At 36.4% G+C, this 12,571-nt stretch overlaps 1 pseudogene; it reads left to right on the forward strand.

Moving 5' to 3' along the window:
- LOC113054528 (centrosomal protein of 112 kDa-like) overlaps positions 1 to 12,571 on the forward strand; it is a 160,583-nt pseudogene that overhangs the window by 113,356 nt on the left and 34,656 nt on the right.

Here is a 12,571-nt window from a genome sequence, read left to right on the forward strand (position 1 = left end):
TTGTATTTTTTTTTTTCAAGTATTTACATTTGTTAACCAAAGAAGGCTACGTTTTTTATAAAAATGTTTAAGTACAACAGTTGTTTTAAAGCTAAAATGCTAAACTATTCTATGTTTGACTCAAATTGAAAGAATAAAGAATTTAATTTCTATTAAGATTTATAGGGATTTTTTTATTATTTATTTTAAGATGTAGCCTAATTAGTGTTTTGAATAATTAAGTTACTTATTGAGTAACTAGGTTACTTTTCAGACAGAATAATTATTAAACTAATTAAATTGATGTAATTAATTAGTAATTAATTATTTTTTGAAAGTAACTTACCCAACACTGGTCTTTGCACAATGAGTTCACGGAAATTGGTGGTCTTCTTTTTAATATGTGGCTCCAGTATTGCTAGCAAAGCATTAAACTGAGCCACGGACATCCTGAAGTAAACTTTGAATCGACCGGGACAATCCAGCAGATCCTTGATAAGGTGGTGACACTCTCCTTTGATTGGATGATCCAATATTTCCCCTTTCTTTTTCTCTTTTTAAGAAGAAAGATGACAACAAAATCATCCTCACTGCTTGAAGACCCTATTTTGTATTTGTTAGCATATTTTTTTGCAATTAACTAATTAATCATTAATTATTCATATGCATCTGACTCTGTGTGCGTCAGATTTCTGTGGTTTCTGTGCGTGACTAATTTTAAGGATGACAGATACAAAAAAAAACATACGAAAACTTCGGACTCAGTTTGCAATGACCTCGTGTCTCAAAGATAATAGAAACCCTATTAGTTTAATAGCAATAGGCATGACCAGAACATATGATTTAAAGTGGCTCGAGATTGTTTGCATCAGTCACATGTAGGATCAGTATCACTCCTAATCTTAGCCATAGACCAATGTAAATATGTTAACTGAATAACCGCAAGCATAAAACGAATAGAGCATAAATACATGCTTTGCATTGGTTTGTACAATGTATCAGTACCATGTACCATGGAAATGTTTTGTTTTTCTTTCTTTTTTTTTTTTCTTTTTTTTGCTTTAAAGAGTCTAAAGCTGTTATGTATATTAAGTTGTTTATTGATTGTAATTATAGTGTGTTTTAACTGACTTTTTTCTGAGCATTTTGTGGCATGTGTTTGCCAAGGTGTTCAGAGTGGCTTTTAGCACATTGTTAACACTTTAGTTTAGGGACCAATTCTCACTTTTAACTAGTTGCTTATTAGCATGCATATTAGCTGTTTATTGGTCCTTATAAAGAATGTATTAATGTCTTATTCTGCATTACCGTATTTTAGAACTATTAATCCTACAACATACCTAAACCTAAAAAGTAACTTAATAACTATTATTAAGCAGAAGATAAGGACTTTATTTAGGGAAAAGCCATAGTTAATAGTTTGATAATAAATAAAACTAAAGTGTGACTAGCAGTTAGAAGAGCCCACTATATCTCTTTCAGATATATAAGTATATAGTATATGTTAAACAAGGACAGTTAAAGTGGTTTGCTTTCATATTTCCATTTCCCATTCTCAAAAGACTTCCAATGATCAGGTTTGTTTTAATTACACCACACTCAGCACTGGACCCTTTTTTCTCCCACAGACTGCTCAGTGTGTTTGTAGTTTGCTGAAGGATTTGTAAAGGACATGTTGGCATGCTCAGCTCTTGGCACGGGAGAGCTGTGGATGGTATTGAACTGTTATTGTTTGAAAGCAGCAGTCACTGTGTCAGAACCACAAAACACCAAAGCATAAAGGAAATAAAGCAAGCCCTGCGTAGCTCAAACACAGCTTTTACAAACCCAATATCTGTCTCATAAAGAGTTATGCCCAAGTACAATATATATATATATATATATATATTCTTTTTATTTTTATTTTTAATTGTTTAAAATTTTTCACAGTGGATGTTGTGCTTATGATAATCATGTTGTTTGCATTCACTCAAACAGATTTGCCGAAATCAAAACACAGACAGTGTAGGGAAGTGCAATCAGTGCGAGTCCCCCTTGCTGTGGGAGCGACCAAATGGAAGAGGATTCCGCTTGGTCAAAAAGCCTTCCTCAAATGTGTTAACAAATGAAACAGGGATTTTTGCAAAACAAATTATTACCTATTATTTAAGGATTTGTTATTTGCATGGTCTGGTAGTCATATGGCATATGTCTGCGAATAGGGGACAAGCTGTGTTCTGTATAACTTTCATACAGAATGGTTCTTTGATTAATTATATAACTTTACCGGAGCCAGCTTACTTTTGAAGGAATAACCCCTGTTACTGCCTGCAACATGGAGAGATGTCCAAATCAACCAACATCAATGGGATTATATATATATAAAAAAATGGATATGAAGCAATGCAAGAAGGCTGTTTAATTGGCAAGCTGCTGACTAGTTAATGTTAACTAACTATAAACCTGTCATTTACCTTAGGAGTTAATATATTGTTATCTTCCTTACCCATCTTTGGATATTTGCGTTTTAATGCAAGTTCAACCATCATTTGGCCACGGGATGCCAAGGCAGACTCTGCGGTGTCTAGCGGGAAAACAAAGCCAAAATGCATTAAATTCACTTACTGCGGTTTTCCTTGTTATAAGTTTGGATTTTTTAGTTACTGCAATTTTGACATACTTGTTTCTTTGAAATGGGACAAAATTGAACCAGGAGATTTTGTCACAAAACAGAACGGATGTCACAAAAACCCTTTTTGGACTTTTGACCTGTTTTGTAGTTACTGCGCTTTGCCTTTGGACTTTGGACTATTTGGGCTATTTGTCCATTTTATAATTATTTGTACAATAATATTTAACTTAACCTGCTTTTGTATCTTTATTATTTAATGCAAAAGAGATTTATTGAAACAAGTTTATGAAAGTCATGCATGCATTTAATCTTGATCAAGAACAACTAATGATCAATGATTTGGAGCGAAATCGACTGTTCATTTTTAAATGTCAAATTGCCTTCAACTTACAGGTTATAACTGTATCTGTCTCGGTTGTATACTTGTGAAAATTTATTTTTAATGTGGATCCCATACTGTAACCTTAAAGAAATGTGCTCTATTACCGTTTATATTAAAGTGTTTGTTTGGAAAAATTATATATGCACATGCATTACAGCAGGCGCCATCGCGATCACTTTAATTTTTTCCTGATAATGAAATAACTTAAAATTGGGGTGCCTCACATACATGAGATATATATCAACAGAAAGCTTGAAATACAAAAAAAAAAAAAAAGCAAATACTCCCTGTATTATGTAATCTGTGAAGGTTGCATTTCTCTCTAAAGGTGCGACCATGTGGGGAGAGTCAGCACCGTGAATGTCATCTTGCAGCCGACAAGAAAACATTAGTTTATTAATAAATAATTGAAATGTCTCCTTTTTCACAATTATTAGTCTACTTCTGCCTGTATTTTGTTGCAAACGTAATGTGTGTGCTTGAGCGCAGAATATATTAAGGCTCATTATGGATTAGACTTTGTTAATTTAATATAAAAGTGCAATTAGTTGAATAATGACCTAAATGAACGACTACTAGTAACTAAAAAAATCTTATGTGGGGGACAGCCCTATTAAATTCCCTCTAGACATTTTTGTTAAAGTTTTTAGAATCCTTAACATTGATTTTTCCTCTGAAACACAAAAATGAAATTGAAATAAAATTGATAGGCATATTTTATTTTTTGAGACATACCGAAAACTTGATTCTATAGCAGCTCTTCTTCATTGTCGTGTTGTCTGATGCACTCAACCAAACATTCTAACCATGACCTCGTACCTCCACCCCTGAACCATTCAAATTTCTGTAGGCAGGAATTATTTGAATGATATTCTAATGGTCCACTTTGTGACATCACAAAACCCCGGAAAACAACGCTGTAGTCCAAACGAGTCCTTCATTGTAGTATTTGAAAAGGGATTTAAAAAAAAAAAAAGAAATATCTCACCTTTGGAGTGGACTTTGAGATCTGTAACTTTGTGGATTTTTTTTTATGCCCAAACATACATACTACACACTGACTAAGGTCCAATGCTCACTATTAACTATGACTTTTGCCTCAATAAAAACTCCCAATTTGCTGCTAATTAATAGTTAATAGGCTTATTAGGTAAAATTAAAGGATCTAAAATATGGTAATTCAGAATAAGGCATTAATATGTGCTTTATAAGTACTGATAAACAACCAATATGCTAGTAATATGCATGGTAATAAGCAAAAACTTGTAAATTATGACAATTGGTCCTTAAAATAAAGTGTTACCGTTTTTCTTTTCTTTGGGTAACATGCATAATTGAATCGTTTTGCACTTTTGTTAATAATTTATGTAGTTATTTAAATTTTATGTTGACTTAATTGATTAAAGGTATCTGCTCTTAATCAATAAGTTGTTGTTGGAAGCAAAACTCTTCCTCACATCCATCATTTAATAGTCAGGTTAAAGTCATTATATCCACCACATCCACATTCTCTGCTGTCATCATACACCTCGCATGTGTGCGACTGGAAGACAGAGTGAACGGATGAACGTCTGTAATTAAGCCATGCGAGCTCGCTCTCACATGGCCACATTGATGTGTGCACAGCCCTCCGGGCTCGAATTGCGCTTCTATAGTTTTAAAGTGCTCTGGCTTGTCGTCATTAACAGATCTCTTTAATCTGATTCTTGAAAAATGTCTTTAAGCAGCACACTACAAATAGAAATTCCACATGAAGAGACGACTAGTGCTAACAAAACATGGGCTGCAGTTTAAAAGAGGTCCATTCTTTTCTCTCTTTTTTTTTCTTTTCTATTGCGTTTACCTGAAGGAGACATATACTTGCCTTATCGTTTGAGGTGGACCACCCAAGAAAAATTACTCAGGTCTCACCTTTGAGTGTGAGTGAGCTTTTCAGTTCAGAATTTGCACATCCACATCTATGCTTGTCTGTACGTGTGTGAACATGGTGCATGGTTGTGTGTGAGTGTGTGTTTTAGTAATCTATGGGGATAAACAACTGTTGAAGAGGGCTGAGACAAGAAAGTGAGAGAATAAAGGCCATTGCCATGCCTCTCTCTCTATTTAGTCCTCTTTCCCTTGCCCCCAGGAAATCGAATGTTCCACATTTTCCACTTGTTTAGATTGATCCCCCTCTGGCTGACTGATAAAGAGCGTATCGCCTTGGCCATCTGGACCCTGTTTGGAGAGATTCACCACAGAAAATCACACGTTCACGCAGAGAGGAACAACAGCTGTAGGGTTGCTATGCTTCCCTCTGCCCTTCGAAAGGTTTTGAGGAAAGACACAAGGCGGTATCAAGGTGTATCCTCCATCAAGTTTAGCCAGGGTTAAGTGGCAATCAGCCACAGTTTAGTGGCTCTCTCTGTCCCATTAGATCAAATGAAATGTTAGTACACAAATATAAATCCACTATAGCTTGTCTTTGCTGGCCTCCCTCACCTTCATGCTCGGCTTAGCCAGTGACTTTTATCCCGTCTGGAAGGACCTGATGTGCTCTTCATGAAAACAACGGGACAAAGGGATCACCAACAATGACTCATTTAGGCTGTCTATTAATGAGAGCCTCAGATGACAGGGTCCTTTAATGAGAAAGACGGAGATGTTTTCAACCCCTCCCCCCACCCGGGCACTCAACTCTTTCGTAAATCTGCTAGGAACCACATGAAAGACTCGACTCGTAACTGTCAGCACTCTTCCAGGAAACATCACCACACAAAGGCTGTTACATTTCTGGGGTCTGCTGGCATCCTGGTTACTGGCTTTGTTGTGATTCATTAGATGTGGACTAGTATACAGTCAAGGCCATGGCTTTGTTGCACATTATGAAAGCTTCCTAAATTTCCCTCTAGGCCTTTCCAAGGTCTGAAATGAACTTTCTGCCACATCTGCCGATAGGTCTTAGGCAGACACTGTATTTATGGTGAAAATGAAGCAGCAAGAGATGGAAGTACATTTCATTTCATGTACGATACTATTTTAAGGTTCAACTAAGGTCCTAGGCATTACACCATCACTGACCTTTCACCCTTCACAACCAGAAAGTTAGACCTTGTAGTCAGCAAGACTTTTTTTTTTTTTTTTTTGATTGATTGATGTCAGTTTAGTGGGAATTAAATATGACTTTTCCATTCATCTGCTGCTTTTTATGGATTAAAATGGAAGCTAGTCAGTCATTTGTGGGCATGTCTGTAGGAAATTGAAGCTGAGAGAGAATGGAAAATGAAAATGCAGATTAATTTGATGATAAGCAAAATCATTCAATCCATATGCCTGTTCATGATTACATCCATTATGGTCACAGAAAGATTTAATTATGGTTTATGGTAGCTTCTAATATGCTTTAGTGAATATAGCTTTAGTGTTTTTTCTTTTTTAGTTTTTAAAGTTTCTGTTGCATCATAAAAGAGAGTCATATTGTTAAAGAGCCACTTTTTTTAAAATGTGTAACCCCTCCACACTGTTACTACAGATCATTTAACCCATATGGATTTTAACACACAACTTTTCAGTGTGAAGCTTCATGACCTTCTTCACTGATTTGAACAAGACTATGCAAAATGCTTTTACTGTCACTGTGTGTCACACACACTCAGTCACAAACAGTAAAATGTGATTTATGTGGTTCAAAAACCACTATGCTGGAAATTTTGTGCTTACTGTGCAGAAGAATTAAGTCCACTTGTAATGTTACTCAAGGTTTCTTGCACTGAAAGCATTTTCCACCCTGCCTTTTATGATTAAACAGCCTGCTTTTGCTCTATCCCCATTCATCAGGCCAGGTCAGGTTATACGTTTTGCTATGCTTATTTGGGTGGTCATATGTTAATGAGCTGTTAACAAGCTTTTGTGTACAGAAGATTAGTGTTGTAATATAAATTGTCTAAATGTTATCGAATGGAGTATAAAAAATAAGCTTTGTATGTGACCAGGATGTTGCCTTTTTAAGGATGAGAGTAATGCTTAGCTTCCATCTAGTCAGAACAGTTTTTCGATTGCTTAAATGGATCTAGCAGGCTTCTGAGGTGAACAGCTGCTACTTGGCCCTTTAAAAGAATGAATAGTTGATTTTATTCTAAATGGTTTTGAAATGAAATGATAAGCTGTCAGCTGATCAAATTCTTTATGTGATGTATTTGATACCCTTTGTTATGGATTTGATTGATTCTCAGCTTTATTGATAGTGATGCTTCTCTCCTTCATCTGGAATCTGCTTTATCTAAAACTCAGTTCGCAATTTTCCCTTTCAGGTTCTTCAAGAACATGTGGAGAGTCTACAGAGACAGCTGCATGCCGTTAAGAAGAAATTGATGAGTCGCGAGTTGGAAAACCAGGAGCAGGTAAAGTTACAAATGGCTTGGACCCCAGAGTGTGTGCCATGTCCCCTGGAGGGCCAGGAAGAAGCCATGTCTCCTTACTGAGTCACTGATATGCCCTGCACATATTTTACACATTCCATGAGATCCGGCTTCATGAGCCAGAGCCCTGGGCCAGGAATACTGTCCCAGTTTCAGAGCGATTTCTCAATAATAACAGGCCATCTTGACCTTGAGTTAAAGAAAAGAGAGAGAGAGAGAGAGCTAATTACCTGATTAATAGCTCTAGGAGGGTCTCTGGACCTGGTATGTGTGTAGAAACACCATTTTGTCCTGGAAACCGCTGCTGATCTTTACTGGGCTCTTAAGAAAGTTTTTGGGATGTGCCCTAAGCTGAAATATCTGTTCAGGCTACAGGAGGGCTCTCTAGAGGAACAGCTGCAGAGTTGGCACCATATTTTGTGGAAGAGTCCCAAAGATGCCTTTTATATGACTGAGAGCCAATCGATTAGAGGTCAAACTGTGTTATGATGAACATAGGCCAGACACCTGACAATTAGGGACATCTATGTGGTGTCTAGACTGATTACTGTCTTGCTGTTTTTTGAAGATACTTAGAAGGTTAAATAAAAGTCTGAACTAAAAAAAAGTGAACTAAAATAAATGTCACACATATATGCAGATACCGATATATAATTATTTTTAATTTTGGTTCGTTTTTAACATGAACTTATTTGTTAGAATTAAATAAACAATACAGTTCTTTTATAATTACAGTACATTGAAGATTTGAAAATAACTATAAATAAACTATATAATAACACTACATTTTTATTTATTTTTTTCTCAGAAAGATGCAGTGGTAACCTTATCATTTTATTTTATGATTTAACATTTGTAAATGTTAAAAAGTTGAGTTAAAAAAAATTCTGGAAAAATGTTTTAGAGCTCATAAATTGTTATTATATATATATATATATATATATATATATATATATATATATATATATATATATATATATATATATATATATATATATATATATATATATATATATATATATATACATACATACAGTATATATATTCAATTCAATTCAAGTTTTTACGATACAAATCATTACAAAGCAACTTTACAGAAAATTACGTTTCTACAATATTTAGTAGTAGCTTATAAGTGGTGACTGTCAGTTTGTGTGCATATTTGTGTGCAAAATGTAAACAAGATGTAGTCAACCAGACAATGAACATTATTAACAGCAATTATTATATGATGCGATCACACTTGTAATAATATGTGTTAGTTCTGTTTGTGCATTCAGGGTAAGCATCATCTGGGGTCCTCTGAGGGGTCAGCATCATCTCTTGTCAGGTGTTCTGGATCCAGACTGGAGCTTGTGTAAATCTCGTGTCAAAACAGAGAGACAAATAGAGGCAATCTTTAGCATAGCTGCTGTTCCAACAAAGTAAAATTAATTAGTTTAACCCAAGCTAAAGAATAAGAATGCACATTTGATCAGATGCAACTGCAGTCAAAATTTAAGAGATGCATTGTTTGAATGCTTGGCGAAAGAGATGCGTTTTTAATCTAGATTTAAACAGAGAGAGTGTGTCTGAATCCCCCACACATTATCAGGAAGGCTATTCCAGAGTTTGGGAGCCAAATGTGAAAAAGCTCTGCCTCCTTTAGTGGACTTTGCTATCGAACTACCAAAAGTCCAGCGTTTTGAGACCTTAGGGAGCGTGATGGATTGTAACGAAGTATTAGGCTAGTTAGGTACACAGGAGCTAAACCATTTAGGGCTTTATAGGTAAGTAATGATAATTTGTAACTGATACAGGACTTAATAGGTAGCCAGTGCAGAGACTGTAAAATTGGGGTAATATGATCATATTTTCTTGACCTGGTAAGGACTCTAGCTGCTGCATTTTGGACTACCTGTAGCTTGTTTATTGAAGATGCAGGACAACCACCTAGAAGTGCATTACAATAGTCCAGTCTAGAGGTCATGAATGCATGAACTAGCTTTTCTGCATCAGAAACAGAAAACGTTTCGTAGCTTGGCAATGTTTCTAAGATGCATTTTTTGTAACATGGGAAATATGGTTTTCAAAAAGATTTCTGACTGTAGAGGAAGTAACAGTACATCTGTCTAGTTGCAAATTGTTATCTTCAAGATTCTGTGTACTGTTTTTTGTTGCAATAATTAATATCTCTGTCTTATCTGAATTTAATAGGAGAAAATTATTGGTCATCCAATCTTTTAACACACTCTGTTAGCTTAGATAATTTAGAAGTTTCATCTGGTCTCATTGACATATATTGCTGAAGATCATCAGCATAACAGTGGAAACTAAACCTGTATTTTCTAATAATATTACCAAGGGCCAACATGTATATTGAATATAGAAGGGCACTTAGGACGGATCCTTGTGGTACTCCATATTTTACTGGTGATAAATGAGATGACTCCCCATTTAAATAAACAAAATGGAGACAATTCTTTATACAGCCCTATTGGTCTATACACAGTAGCCAGAGCAAGAGACACAATAGATTTATTTTGCATATCTGACAGTGTAACATTAAGCAGAAGTATTTTTAATGAGTTAAACCTGTATTCTGTTTTCTGGGTAACATTGAGAATATCACTATATATTGTTGCAACACCTCCGCTACAACCAGTCTAACTGGTTGTGACTGGAAGTGTCCTGGAGATGTTGTCAGAAAGCAGCTCCGCTCTGACTCTGCTGGGGTGCAGGCCATCAGCGCGAAAAACCCAGGACGCTCCCAGTAAATATTCAAATTATTAACAAATAGCAATTTATGTTCTTTACACCATTACAACAACCATTCATTTAAAGCAACAAGTCTACTGAACCTTTCGTGTCCTCGTCGATACATGGGCAATGGTCCTGACATGATGATCATCGCCGCGGGCATCGTGCTGTGAAACGTCTCGATCAGGCTCCTGAAGTTCCTCTTCAGCATCTCCGTCTGCCGCAGTGTGGTGTCGTTAACCCCAGTGTAAAGCACGACTGCTCCGGGGCTCTCGTCGGCCTTCAGGATCGCGGGTATCTGCACAGAAACATTGATAGCACGAGCAACAGGGAAACAGTGAGTGTGCAACTTTACCTTCGGCTAACGTAGCACGGACGTGTCAGACGATGTACTCTCCGATGATCACAGCGTCACTATGTTTCAAGTATGAGCCACAATGAGCACATGTGAGTTAATGTATTCCTCTTTTCGGGAAGATATATCAGCATAATTTCCTAAAAATATCAGATGCCGATATTTACATTTAAAGACATTATCAGTCTATTTCGATATTGGTCCAATAATATTGTGCATCCTTAAAAGCAACCATTTGTTTTACCTTTATTTTTATAGCGCTTTATACAACACTGATTATGTCAAAGCTGCTTTACAGTTTTAAACAGGAAAATAGTTTGTAAATTTTTCCAGTTAATGTCAGTGCATTGATGATTCAGTGATGTCATCATCCAGTTCAGCTCACTTCCAGTAGTATTTGTGCAATCAGTCAAGCATCACCAACTAAGCAAGCCAAAGGCGACAGTGGCAAGGAACCAAAACTCCATTGGTGTAATAATTGGAGAAAAAACCTTGGGGGAATCAGGCTCAGTCGGGGGGGTCAGTTCTCTTCTGGCCAAACAAAACCAGCATGGCGTGGTTTAATTCCAGCCTGCAACACAGGTCAGATTGAGCAGAGGTCTAATGTTTGTTCCAACAGTCTTTCAAAATGCATTAATGATTTACAATTAATATCATAGGCTAGTGATCATAGACCAGTCAAATCCCAATAGATAAAATCAAGTACCACTTACATTATTTCCCACTGAAATATCTCATTTTAGAAAAGTTAAAGGCATTAAATATGTGGGTTAATATTGTCTTTAACCAGCACCTTTGTTATTAAAATGTTGATGAGTATCCATTGAGCATCAAGATTTAGAACAATTGTTAAAGTAAAAAAATAAATAAAATGCAGATGAGAAATAGTTGGTGATTAACTGTCCAAAACTATTTGCTGTTTTATTTTCCATAGAACAGCAGTTTATACTTGCCCTATAAAGTACAAGACAAACCATACAATCTTATTATTCATGGGCACTATGCAGTGCTGTTGTATTCAAAAGTGTGATTTCTCCTTTTTACCCAACTTTAATATGAGGGTAACATGTTTCAAAGGTCAATTTTTATTTCATTCTGACTTCAACCAGCCCTGGAGACAAGAACTCTGCTTTGGAATGTGATCGCCCACTCCAGACGTCCTTAAGAGACAGAGTGCATGCAAAGCACTCTACTCCCACCTCATAAACCCTCACAGCACCCCACATCTCAAACACTGTGTATGTGTTCATGAGAGAGGGAGTATATGTGGAAATAAAGGTTGAGAGGCCTGCTCTCTTTTCGGTACAGTGATATTGCCCCAGTTTATCTTCCAAGACATGTCTTTGTAATGTAATCCTCGGCATGCAAAAACAGCCCTCTTTTTGCCCAGACTTCAAACAGATGTTCCTTGCTCGGTTGCTCCGGGCCCCTCCACGCCTGCTTGGCATGAAATGTCGGCATGGCAGTGGCATGTTTCTGCACAGTCTAGCTGGCACACAGGATGAGACGATTATAAACACAAAGCCTTCTAAACAGTTAAGTTACGGAGTCTTCCGAGAGGTTTCCTCCCAAAAAAGGAAGGAGTTAAACAGGAGCTATTGGCTGCATGCTAAGTGTGCTGATGACTCCAGTGCTGGAATTGAGACTTAATCTGCCGAATCTCCCTTCTTTGCTGGTGAGGGTGAAGCCTGAGCTTTCTGATGCAAGCATTGGATTTCGGTGATGTCAGCGATGATTCATTCAAAATTCCCAAAGCTTTTACACTTTTACTTGCTTTATTAAATGTGCAACAAAAATGTACACTGTGCAATTTTTGTATGACCAAACGTTTGTCAAAAATATGATTGTTTTTCTGAACAATTCCCCCAATCTGCTCTTGGTCATACAAACATCCAGTACCTTTCCAAACTCACCCAACTGGAATCAGTATTAATATGTCGGATGCTTAATTTGCATGGGATGAAATATTGCACTTCAGAACAGAACAGTTTAAAAAAAACTTTTTTAAATATTTAAAGTTTATAATGCCAATAAAAAGGAACCCACTATAAAGACAGAGCCACTACTACCATATGGACTTTTTTGTTAGTAATATGATCAGTTAAATC

Source organism: Carassius auratus, chromosome 3, assembly GCF_003368295.1.
Source record: "Carassius auratus strain Wakin chromosome 3, ASM336829v1, whole genome shotgun sequence".
NCBI lineage: Eukaryota > Metazoa > Chordata > Actinopteri > Cypriniformes > Cyprinidae > Carassius > Carassius auratus.